Below are 11,631 nucleotides of genomic sequence, written 5' to 3' on the forward strand. Positions count from 1 at the left end.
TCTAAAAACAAAGAACAGGTGATTTAGACTCATGGAACAGTGCTAAGTGTATCATATCTGCACTGGCAGACTTAATGAGTGCATTCTATAGGAGTCAGTGTTTCTTTGAATGGTTAAAAAAATCCACATTTAGGTGCTATTTTCATCACCAAAATTTCTTTGCTCTTTAACACAAATTTCCTCTTTATTTCTTAAAACACATGTATCTTGTGTATTTGTCCATTTATCTGTTTTTTTCTCTACTTTCCCTAATAACATAAAACCCCATTAAAGGAAGTGGCTATGGCAGTCTTTTCTACTTTTCATTCTGAGTGCCTGACATATTGCTTGGCATATAGCATGTAATCAATACATTTTGTCTGAATGATTGAATAAAGGATATACCAGAAATTGTTTTAAATAAAGCACTCTATTGCAAATGATTACAAAATATCCAGTAAGGCCGGGCGCGGTGGCTCAAGCCTGTAATCCCAGCACTTTGGGAGGCCGAGGCGGGTGGATCACGAGGTCAAGAGATCGAGACCATCCTGGTCAACATGGTGAAACCCCGTCTCGACTAAAAATACAAAAAATTAGCTGGGCATGGTGGTGCATGCCTGTAATCCCAGCTACTCAGGAGGCTGAGGCAGGAGAATTGCCTGAACCCAGGAGGTGGAGGTTGTGGTGAGCCGAGATCGCGCCATTGCACTCCAGCCTGGGTAACATGAGTGAAACTCCGTCTCAAAAAAAATAAAATAAAAAAAAAATAAAAATAAATAAAAAATAAAATATCCAGTTATAAGTCAGCAAGATAATGTCTAATACCTAAAAGGAGAAAATTATAAGTTACATTGAGGAACAAAAGAAAAAAATAATTAATGGAAAAACTAAATGTTCCTGGAATCAGAAGAGAAAATTTAAATATAGGAATTCTTAAAAATTATTGATTTGTATTTAAAATCTTGATTTTCAGATTTTCCCTGATTTAAATGAACTTGACAGTTTTAAGGAGTACTGGTCTATCATTTGTAGAATGCTTTTCTGTTGGACTTTGTATGATGTTATCCTCATGAGTAGACTGGGGTTATGGATTTTATTATAACTTTAATATCTTCTCTTTATAGAGGCAAAGTGCCATTTTCATCACATCATAGCAAGGGTACATTCCATCAAAATCATTTGTCACTATTGATACTGACTTTGACCACTTGGTTGGGCTAATGTTCGCCTTCTTTCTCCAAAACACAGTTCCTTTATTATCCCTTTAAAAAAATTTTACTGTATTCTCTGGAAGAAAGTGACTATGCACAGGCTGCACATAAGATAGATTTGTAAAATTTTATCTTAGGCTTCCAGTAATAATCCAATGTTATGTAATGTATCTTGTTGCTCAAATTGTTTTAGCTGCAGCCACACTGGAAGCTCTTTCCGTTGGCTCCTGTGGATTTTTTTTCTTTATTTTTGGCATAGCCTGTCAATGTGGGTTCTCTTTTTTCTTGGAGCATTTTCTTACTCTCTGTTACTACAAGATGCTCCAGGATCATCCTATGTATTTCTTTCTCCCATACCTAGAATCAGCCAAATTCTGAGGATCCCTGGTTCCACTTATTAGGGAACAGTATTATAAACCAAGACATGGTTACTAGGTATGCTTGTTATTTCTCAGGTATCATGGCTTCTAGCCTCCCTCTCAGGAAATAGAGCATGGAAATATATGTGCATATGCTAACCTGTATACACACATATTTACTAATATTTCTGTATGAACCATTTGTAGCTATATTAAGGTAAACACGAGTTAACAGTGATGTCTCCAAACTTCATCCATCACCACATGGGTCATTTTATGTCCTTATCTGCTAATTTCCACTCCAAAAGTGAGAAACCTGCCTTCTATCATCTGCCATCCATTTACTCGACTGTTTAATTCTGGTGTATATATATAGCAGTATCAAAAGTATTAACCTATGCCACCATGAGAAATAACTTTATCAACTAGAGTACATTGCTTAGATCAAGTTCCTTTGCCTTCAGCTTTGCACACTAAACATTTCTAAAGTTACTCAGGACAGCAACTTTTAGCACTCTCTTTACTGAGATTGTTTTATACATTTGTAATACAGTTAAATATTTACTTTGTGACACAATGCATACCATCTTGGTAGCCATTAAGGACAAAATGCATTCCTTCCTGGTAGTCATTAATACCCTAATTGGTTTTTAAACATGTGTACACATTAAGGCTTATTCTACATGCTATAAATTTCTTTGGGTTTAAACAAATGTGTAAAGTCATGTGTTTACCTTTCAGAGTCACACAGAGTACTATCATTCACTTAAAAATCCCCTGTGCTTCATTTATTCAACACCTCCCATCTCCCCCAACAATCACTGATGTTTTACTTCTCTATAGGTTTTTATTTTCCAAAATATCATATCCAATTGGCCCTGCTTATCTGTGGGTTCTGTGTCTCCATGCTCTCTATCTTTGGATTCATTCAACCTTGGATTGAAGGTATATATATATATATTTTTAAATCAATAAAAATTAACAATACAAATAATTTATTTGTATCAAAATTATACAAATAAAAACCAACACGACTATTTATATGGCATTTCCATTGTATTAGGTATTTTAAGTAATCTAGAGATAATTTAAAATAGATGGGAGAACATGCTTAGGTTATGGGCAAATCTTACACCGTTTTATATAAGGGGCTTGAGAACCTGTAGATTTTGGTATCCATGAGGGGTGGGGAGTATGGGGAGTATCCTGGAACCAACCCTATGTAGATACAGAAAGAAAACGGTAATTGAAATTATATATAATTTAAAAAGCATGCAGCTTTTTCAGACTGCCTCGTTCTGCTTAGACTCACATGTGTAAGGTCTCTTCATGCCTTTTTGTGGCTTCATAGAACATTTTTTAATATTATTGGATAGTATTCCATAGTATGGATGCACTTCAGTTTGCTTATCCATTCACCTATTGAAGAACAATTTTGCTTCTTCTAGTTTTTGGTGATTATGAATGAAGCTGCTATAAATATTCATATGCAGGTTTTTATGTGAACATAGTCTTCAAGTCAGTTAGGTAAATATGAGAGAGCATGATGATGGCTTGACCGCATGGTAAGACTGTGCTTAGCGTTGCAATGAACCACCCAACTCTCCTCAGTGGCTGTACCATGTCGTGCTCTAAGAGTCCCTGGTGCATTTGGATACAAGTCCTTAATCAAAAATGTGTTTTCCAAATATTTTTACCCACTGTGTGGTGTGTCTTTTCATTCTTTTAACTGTTCTTCCACAGAGCAGAAGTTTTTAATTTTAATAAAGTACATCATCAGTTTTTTTTCTTTCATGGACCATACTTTTAGTGTTATATCCAAAATTCATCACCAGCACAAAATTACCTAGATTTTCTGTTTTCTTCTAGAAGTTGCATAGTAAAGCTTATGAAGAGTTTAATTATAAAGAGTTTAATTCTGTTATTTGATACTTGACTTTTGACAGCTTTTAAGTCTTACCACTCATTCTTCTCCTCTTGTTATATGTCTTGGCAAGCTGATAAGAAGCTCAGTGATCCCTACTTTGACACTAACAAGATCAAATACATAACCCCTTGCCTGCATGCAGGAACCCTCTACCAGAACCAGACTCTCTCACCATAAATACCCTAGGCTTTTCTCTTTTTCCTGCTTTTTCAAGCCATTTCAACCCAAGGTAGTCTGTTATGCTCTGCCCTGAAAGCCTCATCATATAAGTCATACAACTTTTCATACCATCATGGTGTGTGTGTGGCGTCACCAATCTTGACATGCAGGTTAAATTTGGAGCGAAGTTCATCTTTACTTTAGAATAATTGGCTCCTTAAGTGAGATGTTTGGAAGTTAACCACTACCCTGGGTGTCTGTTGGGATTCACTCAGGGAGGCTGGCAAAATTTTAAGGGAAAAATTAGGGAGGCTATAAGATTATAGTCTCAAACCTTTGGAAGGCCTAAAGGTTTTTATTAACTTATGGAGTGTGCTGAAGGCAGTCAGTTGTTACATTAGAGCATTAAGTCATAGGGAAAAGATTAGGATAATAAAACTTCCCCAGTTAAGTCTGTCTACCCTGCATTCCTTTGTCCCTACCCTAAATTGTTTACTCATGGAAACTTTGTGCTAGATGGTCCTCTTGGGGGGAGGTCGGAGAGGAATTAGGAATTACCCATTAATGGTGTTTATTCTGGGCCCCAGAACCAAAACCTTTTATCATTGGTAAAACCACTCTTTTAACCATATTAATTACCTACAAGCATGTTGACTTAGAACCTGTGCTATTAAATCTATACTGAACAAATGTGAGGAGGTGCAGCAAGTCGTCACCAGTTAGCTGCAATTGCCCTCTGAAAGCATCTGATGACCCCCTAGCCTGACTCTTACACTGTATTTTGTGTGAGAGAGTATTTCACTCATCTGTTGTGAGTCAGGGTCTACAGAACAGACCTCCGCAGATGGTGATTAACGTTTCAGGTGTCTTTCTCTTCTTGCTTTGGCTAGCTAGTTCTGCTGCCTGCTTGATAAATTGCTCATTGAGCTGTGCTGCTTTGTGCTGTATTTTCTGAGTTTTAGCACATTTCTGTTATAGATTTAATGGACCTAAGTCAGCAGTTTGGTTAACTGGCACTTCAGGACAGGAGTATGGGACTGGGGTCTTTCTTATAGTGACTGAGGCCTGTGTCTCAGCCCAGGCCTGTTTGGGTATCTTAGATTTAATTGTACTTCTCAATTCTAGTACAAGCTGCAACTAATGCAGGCTCAGGCAAAATGTCTTATCTTGGGACTACTGGTGGTGTGTCCCTACCAGCTGCCGGCTCCTGTTTAATAGTTTCTCAATGGAATGCCACTGTGTGTCATATGGGCCCATCAAGTAGTGACTTTTGTGGAGGAAAAGCAGTCCCTATTTGAAGACCAGTCATTATTTGAAGCATTGAGTTGCTGAGATCCATACTCCTAAAGGCAGATTGCTCTTTATATGGTCCCAAAAATGCATTTGCTTCCGCTATCTGTGCCTCTGTTGCAAGCAAAACAAGCCTCTATTAACATGGCTATTAGGAAGAACACTCCTAGCAGTCTTATGGTACAGAATAGGAGTTAATCCAAACGTAGCTTAAACTGGGGTCCTTAGATCCTATAAAGAAACCATTGCCCTGATGATATGGATTTGAATCTCTTTGAATAAGGAAATTTATAAATATAAGCAAGATAGAACTCTCTTCCCAAAATACATCCAAAAACCACACTCATGGGGCAGAAACAGAGCATCTGGAAATGTGGAGATATGGGAAGGAAACACCACCACCCACAACAAATGAAACAGAGGTCCACAATTTGACCCAAATGTAATCCAAAATTTACTAATATATACTAAAATATAAATGGTTGCTGATTGGCTTCTACACCCTACTAACATAGGTTTTGAATTAACCTTAACATCTGCTGAAAGGTAACAATGGCAAAACTTCATGGCCTTTATCAACAATGGGGCTCAAATAACAGTAATACCTCGTCATCCCACTAAATTTAACAAGGTATACCCTATAATACCAGGGGAGTTACTGGACACAAAATAAAGGGCAAGGAATTTTGTCTTGTCTTAACTGCTGGAACTACTACCTTGTCTAAATTTCCATGGCCTTGGCAAACATTGCTCAAAAATATCTCATAGCAGGCTTGGACACTCTGAGCAATATATTAAACTTAAATTAATTCTTTGACACTTACAAACTGACTTGGCAAAATGAGACCGCACAAATCACTCCTCTCTCAGCTGAAAGTTACTGGTTCCACGTAAATTAAAATAGGGCCTTCAACAATTGAAACACATTATACAAGACCAGCTAGACCACTGTTTCTCCATTTAACAGCCCAATTGTGCCTATTGATAAATGAGGAAAACAGGAATGGCTCCTCACAGCACTACAGGAACCTTAATGCCATAGTTTCACCCATTACGGTTCCTGTAGTCAATATTATTGATTAAGTATTTTGCTATTGGTAAGCATTTTGCTATTGTAGATTTGGTTAAAGTGTTCTGCTCAGTGCCTATCTCAATCACCTGCCAGCTGCGGTTTACCTTCCCCTCAAAGAGGCATGGTACAACTTTCTCCAGCTCTCCATGGGTACCTGCACAGCCTTCCTTGCCATCACATACAGATGTGAACTGTACCCAATTTTCTCCAAGAGTGCAGGTGTAATGTCATCAGGTGAAACTGATGACATTCTGCTCTGAGGGGATGCCTTTGACATGCTCATTAGGGAAATAAAAACACTTAAAAATAAACTCACCAAAAGTGAATGGGACATTACTCCCCACACAGTGCAAGGCCCTGCCACTTTGGCTATATGCTAGAAAATGACTTGGTAAACACAGCTGCTCCATTCCGCCACTGTCAAGAAACAGCTATTTAACTTTTAAGCACCCACAATGTTAAAACAAGCCCCATCTTTTAGGCCTTTTGGGGACATGAAGGCAAAAACTGTGTCCATCATTTACAAATTTTACTTATGTGCAGTTATGCTGTTACTTTGAGACTTGTCTACCTTGAAGGGGGCTCCCCTGAACCAGGCACTCTAGAATCTGTCCAAATTGCAATACAATTGTGTCTCCAGACATTCCTTCAATGTAGACACTTCATCAACTCCTTTCATACCTCCTGCAGTCTCTGGACCATCCATGAAGTCCAAAAAGTATCCATGGGATCCTGTGCCAAGAAACTAGCCTCCTTTACCCTCCGCTATATACCAATAAAGCAGCCATTGCTGGTAACATACTGGGCTTCCTGGGAAGTCACATACTCTGAGCTTTGACCCTCCATTCTCAGCTTGCCATTAGAATTTGGGTCATGGAAGTTCAACACAGATGCTACCAAAGAGTCCTTTCAATAGAATAAAGCCAGACCTGGACCCTCTGGCAAATTTCTATGCTTGAGGGAGTGGTCTCCTTGCCCTCACTTAGTCTGTTGACATATGTCATGGTGCTGGAGGAGGTGACCTGTCTCCCAAACACCTCAGCTACCTGGGCAGCCCCTTGCAATCAACTGAGCGGACAGCAGTGGGCGCTCATATAATTTACAGGTGATATCCCCACCACTATATGCAATGGAGTGCATGAAGACTTATTGCTTTTCATCCCTTAGCCGCGATATCCCTAATAAAGGATGGGACACAAGGATCAGCAAAACTGTGCTAACTTCTGGCAGTTATCTTAGTATTGGATTCCCTGGTCAATAATTAGTGCCATCTGCACATTTTTACACACTCTTGGGTCATTGCCAGTGGTCTGGTTATCTGATCTGGCCAATAGTAGCTACAATAATATCTTGTGTAAAATTGCCCCCTTTGAAGAAAATAACTTTGGGAATCTTTTGCCTCAAAGATATTCAAAATATAAAGGTTGCATGTGTCTTTACACATACTAAAGCCAAACACAAGTCCTCACCACGACACTCATCCTTTTTAGACTTCCAGACATTACTGATCTTGATGTAGGCATTTATTTAACTTTTCAGAATGTACAAAGCTTAGCCCTTTAACAAAATATTCAAAAGACCCTCTCCTAATGGCTGCAGGCTACAGGCCTTATAAAGTAGCATAACGGCTAACTTAAGCAACTTCAAATTCCATTCAATTTTTTAAAGGCACATTGGAGTCAGTCACCAGTTAAACGTCTGGAGTAAACTGTAATAAAAAGTGCAACTCCAGTTTTTGATGTTTGACTGCTGACAGACTTCAGACATCACTTGTCCCCTTCTGCTCCACACATGGGCCAATTGACACGAAGCCCAGCTGCACCCTCCTTTGGTACCGGCAGAAAGTACAAACCAGCAGGCCCCTGTCCAGGTAGGAGACCCACCACACAGGCCCCATATCTCCCACCATAAATACTTCAAGATACTCTACCTTCTTTTCTCTCAAGCCATTTTTGGTCTAGCAGGACAGTCTGCCTTGTTCTTCCCCAAATGCCTCACATGCAAATAATATGTGTGTTCGTACCTTCAGCGTTAACATCTGAACCAAATTTTGGGTAGGAACCCATTCTGTTTCATCAGAGTGTCTATAATATGGTCTACAATTCATTTTGAGTTAATTTTTCTGAGAGATAAAAGGTCTGTGCCTATTTTTTTTTAACATAAGGACATTCCAGCACCATTTCTTGAAAAGACTGTCTTGTTTTGTTGTTTTAAATTAGATTTAAATTGGATTGTCTTTGCCTCTTCGTCAAAGATGAGGTGATTTTTTTTGTGTGGGTCTATTTCTAGGCCCTGTATTCTATTCCATTGTTCTGTGTGTCTTTTCTTTTGCCATGTCACACATTGTAGATTTATAGTAAGTCTTAAACTCAGTTACGTGAGTCTTTAAACTTGGTTCTCCACTATTATATTGGCTATTCTTTCAGTCTTTCCATATAGACTGTAGAGTAAGTATGTGAATATCTACAAAATAGCTTGCTGCAATTTTAATTGATACAGCATTTAATCTATAACTCAAATTGGGAAGACGTGACATCTTCATTTTATTAAGTCTTCCAATCCGTAAGTAGAGAATAGCCTTTTATTTATTTAGATCTTGCTGATTACTTTCAGAGTTCTGTATTGTTGTACATACTTTGTTAGATTTATACCCAAGTATTTTATTTTACTCATGCCAATGTAAGTTAAGCTTTGGTTTTAATTTTAAATTTCAACTGAGCATTATGAACATATAGGAAATCAATTGACTTTTGTATATTATTCTTGTATCCTGTAACCTTGCCATAAACACTTATTAGTTTCAATAGATTTCCTCTCTTCTCATCTCACCCCTAACTTGTTTTATTTTTGTATTTTCTACATAGACAATCAGGTCATGTGTAAAAAACTATTTTTCATCTTCCCCAATATTTATACACATTTTATATCCTTTTCTTATCTTATTGCATTAGCTAGGACTTCCATTATGATATTGACAGGAGGAGAGAAAGGAAACAACCTTGCTTTTCCTCAATCTTAGGAGAGTATCTGATTCCTTACCATTAAGTATAATAGTAGCTGTAGGTTATAAAAATATGTTATTCATCAAGTTGAAGAAGTTCTCCTCTATTTCTATTTTGCTGAGAGTAATTATAATGAATAGTTATTAGATTTTCTAAAATACTATGACATTATTTTTCTGCTTTAGCCTGTTGATGTGGTACATAACCCTAATTGAATCTCCTGTGTTGACTCAGCCTTCCATATCTGGAATAAATTCTATGGTGTTTTGGGTATAATAATTTTTACACAATGTTGGATTAATTTGGCAATATTTGGATGAGGATTTTTACATGTATGTTCATGAGGGATATTGGTGTGTAGCTTTTTTCATTCTTTTAATGTCTTTGTTTGGCTTTAATATTAGGGTAATGCTAGCCTCACAAAGTTAGAAAATGTTCCCTGTGCTTCTATCTTCTAAAATAGATTTTATCATTTGTTTTTAAACATTTGACAGAATTCACCAGTGATGCTATCTGAGCCTCATGCTGTCTTTTTGAAAGACTATTAATTATTCATTCAATTTTTAATAGATGAATGGCATGCAATCCACACATCTCAGCCTTCTCAGTAGTTGGGACTATAGGTGCATGCCATCACATCCAGATAATTTTTGTATCTTTTTTGGTAAATATGTGGTTTTGTCATGTTGCCCAGGCTGGTATCTCTCTATGAGTAAGTTTTGAAAGCTTGTGTCTTTGAAAGAACTCATCTATTTTATAGTTTTTAAATTTGTGGTCATAAAATTGTTTTTCGTATTCCTTTATTACCCTTGTACTTTTCATGGTGTCAGTGGTAAGGGCCCTTTTTTGTTTCTGATATCGGTAATTTGTTTCTTTTTATTCTTAGCTTGGCTGGAGGCTTAGCAGTTTTTATCTTTTCAAAGAACCAGCTATATTGTCTGTTTTATCTAATTTTTGTTTTCCATTTAACTGATTTCTGATTTAATTCAATACATAAATTATAAAGTATGTTCAAAGTTATAATGTGGAAGTCTATTTATATTTGAAACTGAATTCTAAATATTAATTGCAAAGTCAAATGACATATCTTGTTCATATTACTAACATTGTTAAGCTGAGTAGATATAGGTAGGAATCCATAGAATCACATAACCACTGACTTCACTCAATTTTGGGAGTGGCAGGAATGATGCTGCAGAATGCATTTAGATTAGAAACTTGAAGGAAAAAGCCACAGACAATGAACAGAATTTGGGAAAATATCACCTGAAGCTAAATTTTGGTGCATTACTATTTCCATCTTATTTTCCATTATGTCTTCAACCTCAGAACACTATGGATGAAGTGAATAAGACACATATAAAATAAATGAGTGGTGGTGAAGCAAACTGTTATAATATTTCCTCAAGAGCAAACTGGCTATATATTTCATGATCCTTAGATTTTTCAAGTTCATTGATTACACTTTTCAGAATCTTATGTCTGATTTTCCGAATATTGTCAAAGAAAAATCTATAAGAATATTAACTATGGGTTATTTATAACATGAAATAATATAGACTAAGGAAATGAAAACAAATATATAAAACTTTATAGGTATGTTTAAATGAAATGTTACATATCCTTCAAAATTATGATTTCAAAGAATTAAATCCATAAATTTGTCTTCAAAATAAATGCCACAAAGTATAAATTTATACAGAAAATAAGATCAGTCTCATGGAAAATAAGATTGAAGGGAAATGTTAATTGCATTTTCCTGAGTGGTATGATTGCAGGTGATTTTATGAGGATTAATTTTCTAGTTCATGTTGGCTATTATTTTATTAATATTTTAATCCTGTTAATTTTTTTGATTTCTTAATTTTCTAAATTAAGAATGCTTTTGTTTTATGAGAAAAATATTAAACAATATAAAAGGAACATTTCATAACGTTACTTTCTTCCAAATTTACTCCTTTAAAAAAATTACAAAGAGTATTTTTTAATTCTTAAGCTTTCAAAATCTTGTAGCTAGAAATGAAGAGTTTGAATGACATTTATCCAGATGAAAGAAAAACAGCCATAGAGAAAAAAAAGAAGCAAGGATTAGAAATTTTCCACTTCCTATAAAATCTATCACTTTCAGCATTGTCAAAGAGGAGTCCTTAGTGATATAAATCAGTCTTTGCTGTAATAAACCCTGGAGCAGGCTTCATATGGTTACCTGCGTAAGAAACAGCTTAATGGCATAGCTAACCTTGGACTATGGCGTCTACAAATTGGTGCATCTGTTCTTCGAACTTTTGATACACAGTTCTTATTTGCAATTGCTATTTATATTTTTGTCCATGGTGCTTTGACATGTCTTGGCAATAGGAAGGGCCACTTATTGCACCTTATTTCAGCTGCTCAAGAGGGAACTACCTATATCATTGAGACCCTAATGAGAGCCCAACAATGAGAATCTAAAATTTATCATGTAGTTTATATTTTGAGACAGAATATCCCAACAGGATAAACAAGACTTCCCAATAGGGTAAAAAAAAAAAATAACTAGCATTTTAATCTGATATGGCAAACAAATATGCAGAGCCTTCTCTTTAGTTATGAAAATATTATTTGTAAGTTGAAAATAAAATAGGACTTTGAA

This window comes from Sapajus apella, unplaced genomic scaffold, assembly GCF_009761245.1.
Source record: "Sapajus apella isolate SASKATOON/1434 unplaced genomic scaffold, GSC_monkey_1.0 scaffold100, whole genome shotgun sequence".
Lineage (NCBI taxonomy): Eukaryota > Metazoa > Chordata > Mammalia > Primates > Cebidae > Sapajus > Sapajus apella.